A 12138-nucleotide genomic window follows, 5' to 3' on the forward strand; every position below is an offset into this window, starting at 1 on the left:
CAGGCGGAATTAAATGGGATTCTGCTGCTCTGTGCACACTGAGGAACCAGCACAGTGAAATTCTGCTGGCTGAATGGACAATTGCCCAAATAATTAACATTTTCATTCTTTTTGTGGAAATTCCGCCAGAGAGCATTGCCATCTATGAGATTTCTATAAGATTTTGCCAGCACCTGCTGCAAGCTGACATTCAGCTGGTGCCCTATATATGCAGGTCCCACCCATAGCACCCACACCTATCTCCAGATAGAGGGCTCCTTGGCCCCCTTCAACCTATTTGCATTGACATTAATGGGAGTGCCGTATTTTGCTGCATATTTGCTTTTGCATATTTTTCTACCCATTGAAGTCAATGGGTAGCAAAATGTGCAGCTGATTTTGCTACCCATTGACTTCAATGGGTAGCAAAATAGGCAGCAGCAAAAAATGTGGCACGGGCCACCCTACCCTTACTGTGAAAGACACTGGAGGTGACCAAAGAAGTGTTATTGGTAATAAAATAATGAATTGGTTAGTTAAAGGGGTTATCAGGGAAAAAACTTTTTTTTATATATCAACTGGCTCCAGAAAGTTAAACAGATTTGTATTAAAAAATGTAAATCCTTTCAGTACTTATGAGCTTCTGAAGTTAAGGTTGTTCTTTTCTGTCTGAGTGCTCTCTGATGACATGTGTCTCGGGAACCGCCCAGTTTAGAAGCAAATCCCCATTGTAAACCTCTTCTAAACTGGGCGGTTCCCGAGACACGTGTCATCAGAGAGCACTTAGACAGAAAAGAACAACCTTAACTTCAGAAGCTCATAAGTACTGAAAGGATTAAAAAATTTTAATAGAAGTAATTTACAAATCTGTTTAACTTTCTGGAGCCAGTTGATCTATAAAAAAAAAAGCTTTTTTTCCTGGATAACCCCTTTAAAGGGGGTTTTCCAAGAGAAAAAGTTATTTAAAATCCACTAACTATTTGGTGGGGGTCCTACAGCTGTCACCATCACCAATCACAAGAATGGTGGTCAATTGTCCCCGTGTGGATGGAGTGGCAGCATGCATGCTTATTTACAACTCCATAGCATAATAGAGAATACGATTTGTTGTCGGCACTGCCACTGCAGGACTTAGCTGAATCGGCACTTTAGTCACTACTCTTGGACCCATTCACATCGCTTGCCCTCGGTGCTCATCAAGAAAGCAGATCAATGTCCAAACAAAAGAGGTAAGAAGGCACTCGAGTCAATCCAGTGGTTGGCCAGGCATTGTAATGACCAATATTCAATAAAAGTAACATTGCTGAAGACTCAAGTGCCTCTTTACCTCTTGTTTGGACTTTGTTTACAACTCCATTCAGTGTCTAAGGTACTTTCAAACATACCCAAGTTTGGAAGTCCTAAAAAAAAAGAATGGAGCAGAGGCTAGGCGTGCATTAATCTTAGGATAAGCCCTTTAATGAATGAATCAATATATGAAGCTAATATTAAACAAGTGTTTTATATCTATATTTTGGAGACACATTATACATACACAGAATAAATTGGACCTGTCAGCAGTTCTGAGGCAACTTATAAAAACCCCATACAGAGGTCAGGGATGGAAGTGGAGCTGCATCTGTAGTATCAGTAATGAAGCTAAATGTTGTTTGAGCACCCAGCTGCCACCACCGCAAGTGTCAAAGAGGCGGGATCTACTTATTGGGTGCCCAGAGCACTATGTTTTGTTTATTGGTAGATTTCCCAGGCCCTCTCTTTGAGCTATGACTGATAGCTCTAGCGTCCAATCAGCTATCAATCACAACTGATAAAAATGATCGGGATAGATCTCAATACAAACAGCTCTGGGTACCAAGTAACAAGATGATCCTGGGCACTTGCAGTATAGGACTGTCAGCAGTTTTCATACTGCTTACAGGTCCACTTTAATCCACTGATCCACACTTTCTGATGAAAAGATACAATTCACTTTCAAAACAGGCAGAATATATTGCCCTACTGACCAATAATGAAGCAATATGGGACAGAGAAATTATAAAGTCCCTATAACAAAGTTATGACTTTTTTAGAACATTCAGGTACAAGCAGTGAAAGTGACCTTAGTGTTAACAGGGTGGAACACCCCCAGCTAGCAATTCATATAGCAATTTGTATAATGGGGCAATCATTTCATTATCTTTCTTTGTAGTTGTAGTTGTCCGATCAGGTTTCAAGGATGCTAGATTTGTTTAACCTCTAAATGACACAGCCCAACTTCAGGAGGCAGCATTTTCTTCTTTTCAAAGTTTCATCCCTGCAAGTCATAAGCCATTACATTTGGCACAATATTGATATATGCATAATGTATTAAAAAAATGCCAGGATTAGAGCTATCCCCATTCCTAGCTATTAAAGAAGGGTACTAACTATACAATATAGCCAACACCTGCACGTGCTGCCCTGGTGACAGCTCCTGTCATCACTTGTTGTACCTATATTTCATATGACATTCCTACTCACAATATGCCCTTGACCTTGTGACAAATGTAACATGTAGCTGTACCTGAGAGGGAATATGGATGGATTGCTTAGTTCATCAACATGATCTCTCTTAAACACACATAATTATCAGAACGTGAAATAATTACTTTAAAAGGGAACCATGATAAAGATCAGGGCTAATATTTTAAAATGTAATTTTAGATGTATCCATGGGAACTGGTGCACGTGACGCTTTAACTCCTAGCAGGTTAACAGTAGAAGGCAGAAGAAGGTTGCCATCTTCTGTTAAGGTTGTCCGTGTTGGACAGTCTATTTGTTAGGAGGACCCCAAGGACCTTGCAGCTCATGCTCAATTTCCCTGTGGTGATGCTGCAGGGGAAAGTTTGTATTGCACATTTCCCATAGAAGGGGTTGTCAGTGTAATTCATGGACATGCTGAGCCCTCCAGAGAGAAAGATTGTCTTTAAATGTGCTCTTCACTGTCTTTAATACTATTTTTATTACTGCTATTAACTTAGAATATCCCATTAGGATACTTAAAAGTGGGTTTTCTAAACCAGTGAATTCCTTTAATAACTTTGTGCTCCATGCTCTAACTGTATGTCATGGTTTTGAGCCCAGGTAAGTCCAGCCCATGTCCTCTTTGGACATATCAAACAAGGTAGGTAGTTGCAAGTGGGTCAGTGGGTGGTAATAAAGAGGAACGTGAGCTGAACTAACCTAGCCCCTTGCCATGCTGCGAAATGCTTCCTGGACTGTTGAGACTAATTTGCATAATAACAAAAAGGCTTATCTCAGCACTGGAAAGTACTATGAAAATAAAAAGATATGTCTGAAATTAATAAGACTATCCCTATGTAGCCATGTGCTTATATGCGCCCCTGTTTTCCTACTGACAGGTCCACTTTAAAGGGAATTTTCCCTTCACAATGACTGCACCAGGCGAGAGGGTCTGCCTCCCACAGACAGGAAACCTGCATATTCAAAAAGGAGTTGCCTACCACCTTCCTCTGTGGTTTCCTGCCCTTTGTAGAGGACATCAACAGCCCCCTCTGTACTCCCACATAGTAGAACCTCTCTATGCCCCCATTACGTGTTATGCCCAATCTGTACCCCCATATAGTGTTAGGCCTCAATATATTAATTAGGTCCCTTTGTTCTCCCATACAGTATTAGGAACCCCTTGTGCCCCAATATAGTATTAGGCCTCCTCTGTGCCTCCATATAGGAACCTACCTATAAATAGACAAACTGCCTATAAATACTAAAAGGACTAAAGTCCAGTACCCTTTGAGAATATAGCGGGACTAACAGGCAGAGTGAAGACACTCAACACGTATAAAAGGGGATGTACTTAACCAATAAAACCAGTGAGCCCAGTGGCCCAATCAATCAAACAGTACAAACAAAGTGCTAGATGAACACAGGAAAAAAGACACATCTGGGAGAACAAGGAGATAAACTGTTGCAGAGATAGCACTGACTAACATACTGAAGGGCATACTCTTCTAAGAGGTGAGCAAAAGGGACAAACCAGAGATGGGTGTAGGTACATGGAAGATATAGAATGTTAAAGGAGAGCCAGAAGGGCTCTGGGGATATAGCCCCCAGTAGGATTGGATCCCCTCCAAAGCAAAAATACCCCAGGCAACTGTCTCCTCAGTCACCCCCCATGGTGCCCATACAACTGGCAAGGGCCATTGGGTGGTGGTCTAAAGACAAGTAGCAAATCCGGCGGCAAAAGGGCAATAATAAACAAAGATACCTCTCGCCAACCCCATAGGTGTAATAAAAGAAGGGATCCCACCACAAAGTGATGGACCTGCAAATAGCAGAGCAATAATTCCACTGAGATGCCCGATGAAGTTTACTACAGAAAAGTTAAGGCAGGAGAATGGGAAAGGTAAATAGTTAGGGTCAATCCAGAGTGGTTTCTGAAGAGGTGGTGTAAGAGTCCAGCCCGGGATTTCCAAAGTTTCAAGTAAGAAAAATGCCTCCAGATCAGCTGGAGAACAGACCACATAGGATTATTTTTACTTGTACAAATCATGTGGATGGGGTGGCCCCCATCAACAGGCCACACCTGCTTCCTTGGCAGTATCTAGAAGAGGCTTCACCACTTTGTGCATATAGAAGGTGAGTCTGATAACATCTGCAAGTATGGATACCCAGCCATCATTTAAGGACACAGGAATCTGTTTCCAAGCCTTGAGAAGATACTTTCTTTCTGTTTTGTAGAAGTTCACTCAACAGACCCCGTCTCATGGGAGGTTTGGGTCTTTAATACTTGGGCCTACAAAGTGATGGATAGTTTGATCACAGAAAAGTACGGTTTTTCCAACATTCTGTTGAATATACCAACCACTGTGTCAAACAGATCAACAGTGGCCACAAATTCCAGGAGCCCTCTAAGTTTGAGATTATTCCTTCTAGGTAAAGAGTCAACTTTTTGAGGCAAGCTTCATGGTGATGCAGATGTATTGGAAAAGTAGACACTCCAGCTACTAGGGCCAACTGACCCTGTTTCAGGACACCCACCTGATCCCCTAAGGTGTGGACCATTTGAGAAATTTCTTGGACCGCATTTGCCTGCTTCTCCTCTAGTTTGTTTAACCTGGATTCCAATTTTGATTGTGTTGTCAAGACTGTCACCATCTCCCATAACTCTAAGTGAGTGCAGTGCACAGACATCAGCATAGGATCCTGAGGATCTTACAAGGTGGAAAATTGACCAAGAGTTGACTGTGAGGACAGACTGAGAATAGCCAAAATATCCTGGCCTAATGGACAAAGGTAATCTGTAGGAGCTGCATGAGCAACCTGCACTGTAGCTCGTAAAGCTGCCATAGCTGACAGGGAGTAAAAAGTCTGACAGGAAGACTGTGATTGAAGAAATCGAGAGAACAGTGTATCAAGTTGTGGAGTCTGAGAGCTCTTTTTCTTCCCTTATTTGATGCCAACAAGCAATTAGGGAGTAGATACACATTCTCACAGTTTAGAATCATTTAGGTGCTTTTTTTTTTGCAATTTTTCATGTGTCTTTTATTGAAGAGAAGCTTTTTTTCTGACCACTGAAAAAAGTGATGGTTGACCTTCCTGAAGTTTCTACCATCTGCACACAGAATCTTTGGAGCTCAGCCAATGTGACGATTGGGTTCACCACACTTACTAAGGCCTCTCACTCCAGATTCCTTAGTTTAATGGCCAGCTCAAGGCAGAGGCCTAGTTGTTGTAAATGTGTTCCATTAAAGTATTAAGAAAGCCATTGTGCTCTTGGGAAGTTTCACTGCAGCAGACATTTATTTGTACCCTTTGCCAGATCTGAGCTTTTCAGGCAGTTTTTCCCACCTCATTGCTTGTTTTTTGCTATAATATGTGTTGTCACCTGTGAAATGTTATATACATAGGGTTGTGTCTTTCCGAATTCTGTCCAAGCAACTGAATTTACCACAGGTGACTCCAATCAAGGTGTAGAAACATCTTTGGTTTGTGGGTTGTTGGGATTTACTCCCATTGGGGGAGATTTATCAAAACCAGTGCAGAGGAAAAGAGGATCAGTTGCCCATTGCAACCAATCAGATCGCTTCTTTCATCTTTCAGAGGCCTCTTCAAAAATGAAAGAAGTAAGCTGATTGGTTGCTATGGGCAACTGGTCAACTTTTCCTCTGCCCAGATTTTGATAAATCCCCCCATTATGCTTATTGAAAAAATGCACCATTATTTTTCCTTTACATTATCAGTTAATCAAGGATAGTATTTTTTGTATATGCTAATTTTTGTCATTTACTTATTATTTGTATTGCTTTATTGGTGATAAAGAGAAATGGAAGGCCCCTGGAGGTAAATTTCAAGTGTCACAGAAAAGGGTCTGAATACGTATATCCATGTGAAATTTTTGTTACTCCTTTTTAATAAATTTGCAAAAATGTCTTTATGGAGCATTGAGTGCAGAATAATGCTGGGAAACTTGATTTTTATTTTAAAAAGAACCTGTCACCAAATACATTTTTCTAAACTAACTGAGGTTCTGTTCCCTATCTACTCCTAATGCTCCTGCCACCCTTAAAAAAAATTCTGAGCTGTAAAAAGCTCTGTATCTTACCTTTATTCTTGCTCACATAGTGCAATCTCCCAGCAGGAGAAAGTGGGCATTTCCCAGCAGACATAACATCACTAAAGCCTGCTGGGGGACCACTTCTGCCCTCACATCGTTGCAGTGCTGTGACGAATAGAAGACCTGTGACTCTTTGCATGTTTCAGTGAGGCTCTATGCAGCTTTCAGTGATGCTTTGTGCAGCTTTCAGTGGGGCTCTATGCATATTTCAATGAGGCTTTCTGCAGCTGTCAATCAAGCTCAGTGCAGAGATGCACTTCCTGAGTTTGGTCTCCTGCCAGGCCGGAAGGAGACCAAACTCACTGTATTAATTGTGGCAGGGAACAGAACAGCGCCACCTAGTGGCAATTTTTTCTATTACATTTTAAACATATTTATGTTGATAATTTTAAAAGCAAGTGAATGGGGAGCTAGTTACACAAGGAACACTATATTAAAAATTTTATTTGGTGACAGGTACTCTTTAACACAATGCCACAACATCAAAATCTGAAAATGTGAAAAGGTCTGAAGACTTTCTGAATGCACTGCATCTGTCATTCCTTGTTAAGGGGTTAAATTGAAATCTGCATTTAAATGCAATTGCATGAAGATCTTGTTTTATGGCCTGTGTATCTTTTGAGTCAATCAATCTAAATGACACTATCTTGCTGAGTACTGTGTCTACAAGTCTATATTTGTGTGGCCTGGCCATGAGCTGTATAAGTGTGTGTTAGTGTTTATTTGTGTGACCTGGCCCTGTGAGGGTCTCTATCTGTGTATATCTAAAGCACTTGGCTGAGTGCTGTTTGAGACTGTTTAAGTATACATCTGCAAAACTTATCTGTGTGCAGTTGTATGCATATGTATCAGTGTGTAATCTGCCTCTTTGTACACAGCATGGTCACTGAAATGGTAGACAGTTTGTTTATCAATGCACATATCAGTTAACAGGATGTGTACACTGTATACAGCTATATATTTAAGTGACCCAGTGGTGTACTGTGTGTATGTCTCAGTGAACATGCAGTCTACTGTGGGTTTATGGGTATGTTCACACTACGCAATTCCCGTGTAATTACGCTGATGGAACGGAATTACGTGCTGTGAACATAAACATCAGTGTGAATGGGTTTCTGCGAGACCCATTCACACTGCGGGATTTCAGCGGCGGACAATTCCGCTGCTGAAATTGTTTCACGCAAAGAAAGAACATGTTCATTCTTTGCACGGAAGTCCGCGAACACTACATGCATAGCCGTCAATAATGATGGCGCAGTGCCGCGCAGTCCTACTGCCGAAGTATTGAGGTGGCGGCCGCCAGAATGCAATCTCCGCTCATGGAATTCTGCGAGTGGAGATTCCATTCATAATCCATAGTCACCCAGCTGTGTACCCTGTGTTTCACAGTGACCGGTGTACTTGTATATCAGAGTATATTTTAGTGGTCTTACCATGTACTTGGCATATAATAGAATATGTATTTTGGTGATTAGACCATGTATATATTAGTCACTAGGCCACAGTCTGGTAACTTATATTTGTACAGTCTGTATATCAGAATTCAGTCCAGTGACCTGGCTTTGTACTGTGTGCATTCCAGTGTATATGCTAGTGCAATGTTTCACCAACAAGGGTGACTCCAGCTGCTGTAGTCAGCTTTTGTAGGGAACCAGTGTACTGTGTATATACATAGCTGTGTATATCCCAGTGCCCAGGCAGTGTAGTGTGGGTATAATTATATATATATATATATATATATATATATATATATATATATATTGTAGGGAATAGCTCACATGGTGAGGTCAGCAATGATAGTATTCACACAGGCAGCAGGTTTCAAACGTCCAAGGGGATGTTTATTTAAATAATTTTAGGCACAAAGCACAGTGTAAACAAAACAACAAAAACCTAAGCCTGTCCCGCTCTAACTAAACATCAGGATACCTCACTATCCTACTGTGGGCTTAATGTCTGGCCCCAAGCAAATTCACACAAATGTCCATAGAGGAAGGTTCAGACCTGGTAGGTCAGAGATGCAGTTCAGGCTGTGGCTGCTTCTCGTCTCAGTCTCCCTAGTATTCAAACCAGAACAGCCCTTTACTATAGGGCTTCCTCCCTAGCAATCAGCACAGGAAGCCTCACCTGAGAACACCTTGGATTAGGGAAACCTGTAGTGGACTAGGGGTGTGGACTGGAGCACTTTCACTTCCAACCTGTCCTCCAGTCCAGGAAATCCAGCCCATGTAACTTAAACAACAGAGCCCTAGCAGACTAGCCCTGCTAAAGCAGCATATAACCTTCTGGATTTCCTTTATCGTGCCTGACTGAGGAAACCAGGTGAAATATACACCCCATCCACCACTTTCGCCTACACTTTACCACAGTGTGACCAGACAGTGTAGTGTGTGTATATAGCTGTGTTTATCCCCAGGCAGTGTAATATATATATAGCTGTGCATATCACAGTGATCAGGCACTGTAGTGGTTGTATATAGCTGTGTATATCTCAGTGACGATGCAGTGTAGTGTGGGTATATAGCTGTATATTCTGGTGATAAGGCAGTGTAGTGTGTGTATATATAGCTGTATATCTCAGTGATCAGGCAGTGTAGTGTGTGTATATGTCAGTGATCAGGCAGTGTAATGTGTATGTATATAGCTGTATATCTCAGTGATCAGGCAGTGTAGTGTGTGTGTATATATAGCTGTATATCTTAGTGATTAGGCAGTGTAGTGTGTGTATATATAGCTGTATATCTCAGTGATCAGACAGTGTAGTGTGTATAGCTGTATGTCTCAGTGATCAGGCAGTGTAATGTGTATGTATATAGCTGTATATCTCAGTGATCAGGCAGTGTAGTGTGTGTATATAGCTGTATATCTCAGTGAGCAGGTAGTGTAGTGTGTATGTATATAGCTGTATATCTCCAGTGATCAGGCAGTGTAGTGTGTGTATGTGTATAGCTGTACATCTCAGTGATCAGGCAGTGTAGTGTGTGTGTGTGTGTGTGTGTGTATATAGCTGTATATCTCAGTGATCAGGCAGTGTAGTGTGTGTGTGTGTATATAGCTGTATATCTCAGTAATCAGGCAGTGTAGTGTGTGTATATAGCTGTATATCTCAGTGATCAGGCACTGTAGTGTGTGTATAAAGCTGTATCTCAGTGATCAGGCAGTGCAGTGTGTGTGTATATAGCTGTATATCTCAGTGATCAGGCACTGTAGTGTGTGTATAAAGCTGTATCTCAGTGATCAGGCACTGTAGTGTGTGTATAAAGCTGTATCTCAGTGATCAGGCAGTGCAGTGTGTGTGTGTATAGCTGCAGTGTAGTGTGTATGTATATAGCTGTATATCTCAGTGATCAGGCAGTGTAGTGTGTGTATATAGCTGTATATCTCAGTGATCAGGCACTGTAGTGTGTGTATAAAGCTGTATCTCAGTGATCAGGCAGTGCAGTGTGTGTGTATATAGCTGTATATCTCAGTGATCAGGCACTGTAGTGTGTGTATAAAGCTGTATCTCAGTGATCAGACACTGTAGTGTGTGTATAAAGCTGTATCTCAGTGATCAGGCAGTGCAGTGTGTGTGTATATAGCTGCATCTCAGTGATCAGGCAGTGTAGTGTGTATGTATATAGCTGTATATCTCAGTGATCAGGCAGTGTAGTGTGTGTATATAGCTGTATATCTCAGTGATCAGGCAGTGTAGTGTGTGTGTGTGTGTGTGTGTGTGTATAGCTGTATATCTCAGTGATCAGGCAGTGTAGTGTGTGTGTGTGTATATAGCTGCATATCTCAGTGATCAGGCAGTGTAGTGTGTGTGTGTGTGTATATAGCTGTATATATCTCATCAGGCAGTGTAGTGTGTGTGTATATAGCTGTATATCTCAGTAATCAGGCAGTGTAGTGTGTATGTATATAGTTGTTTCCCTTACGTCCTAACCAGCAGCACAAGTGGGGAATATCTGCCCCTGTGAACTGGTAGGACAGACGGAATGTTAATGAAGTCAAGCAAATAAAATAGCAATATATGCCTAATTAGCCCCCACCTCCTACCTATAAGAGGGGACATTCCCCCAACAACAGTGCGTTTTTTTTCTGTCCTGTCGGACTGAAGGACAGACGGTGCAGCCTCCATAGGCTGCTGTACACATTACTAACCTATGTCTCTTTCTTGTAGATCACTTCAGCTGGATGATCAGCTGTTCTGCTGACTCCCTGCATTCTGATCTCTGCAGGTTAAGGAGGATTATTCTGTCGGTTTGTTGCAGGAGCTGTGTGTCGCTCCATGCTCTGCTTCTTTATGTTGTATACTCTGTATACTTTGTTACTGCTCTTGTATACTCTGTATACTTTCTTAACTGTTACTGCTCTTGTATACTTTGTATACTGTCGCTACTTCCATATACTCTGTTACTGCATCTGTATGCTCTGTATACTTTGTTACTGCTCTTTTATACTCTTTATACTTTCTTGGCTGTTACTGCTCCTATATACTTTGTATACTGTCGCTGCTTCTATGTACACTGGGGGAGATTTATCAAAACTTGTCCAGAGGAAAAGTTGCCCAGTTGCCCATAGCAACCAATCAGCTTGCTTCTTTCATTTGAAACAAGGCCTCTGCAAAATGAAAGAAGAGATCTGATTGGTTGCTATGGGCAACTTTTCCTCTGGACAGGTTTTGATAAATCTCCCCCGCTGTGTGTGCTCCATACTCCTCACTGCTCTGTGTGTTTGCAGTTTAGAAAGTTAGCCTGTTTGATTCCCCTCAGCTGGAGTCTGATGTCACACCAGGGGCGGGGCCTAACTCCAATGGAGCCAAATTCAAATAGGAAAGCTCCACTCTAAGTTGCAGCCTGGTTTGTTTAGGAGCAGCACAATGGTCAGTGACTAGTTGCAGTCTGGGCTCCAGGTTCGGATCCCACCAGGACATCTTCCGTAAGGAGCCATCAGTAACACCCATGTGTTCGGGCAGCACAGTAGTCAGTGACTAGCTCCGCCCATCAGTAACATACATACTTTGTGTATTATAGAGAAGCTTTACTGTGACAGCAATCTTGATGTAAAGATTTTTAGTGATCTTTTGGGGTATGTTCCTGCCTCCGCCTTCCCTCCTAGTAGAGGATTTGAATTTGTATTTACTTGTTTTCTCTTCTAGAAAATATCGTCTGCTGTGACGGTGACCGTCACAGCAGGCCGAACCATTAGGATGCTGTAATACGGGAAAAGACCTTTGGAGTCTTCAGTCTGCGCCCAGCAGTGAGGACGCCATCACACAGCGGATGAAGTTCACTCTTCTGCATCTAGGAGGCAGTGAAATATTTCTTCTCAATTGAAGAAGACCCAGAGACTACTTAATCCATCCGGTCGGGGGACCAGGACGTTGATCTTGGGGAAGCTCCAGAAGCCCCCTCTAGGGGCCATGGGGCCCCAAAGTGGACGAGTCTCTCCTCATATGAAGCTAAAGTAAGGCATCCTGAGAAGGCGCCGCTAACCAAAGTGGTTTTACTCCATGTTCCCGATTGTGAGGACTCACTTGGAATGAAGTTCTGCGTCTAAGGTTGACTTAGCATTTGCAT

At 42.1% G+C, this 12138-nt stretch overlaps 1 long non-coding RNA gene across 1 annotated transcript; it reads right to left on the bottom strand.

The window, feature by feature from the left end:
• Positions 1–1419: 1419 nt before the first annotated feature.
• Positions 1420–11085, bottom strand: LOC130355837 (uncharacterized). The gene is made up of 3 exons (XR_008888674.1): positions 10721–11085; positions 6563–6679; positions 1420–2272 (listed from the first exon to the last, which is right to left on the bottom strand). It is a non-coding gene; the product is annotated as an uncharacterized LOC130355837 (long non-coding RNA).
• Positions 11086–12138: the final 1053 nt, after the last annotated feature.

Source organism: Hyla sarda, chromosome 2 (genome assembly GCF_029499605.1).
Source record: "Hyla sarda isolate aHylSar1 chromosome 2, aHylSar1.hap1, whole genome shotgun sequence".
NCBI classification, from domain to species: domain Eukaryota; kingdom Metazoa; phylum Chordata; class Amphibia; order Anura; family Hylidae; genus Hyla; species Hyla sarda.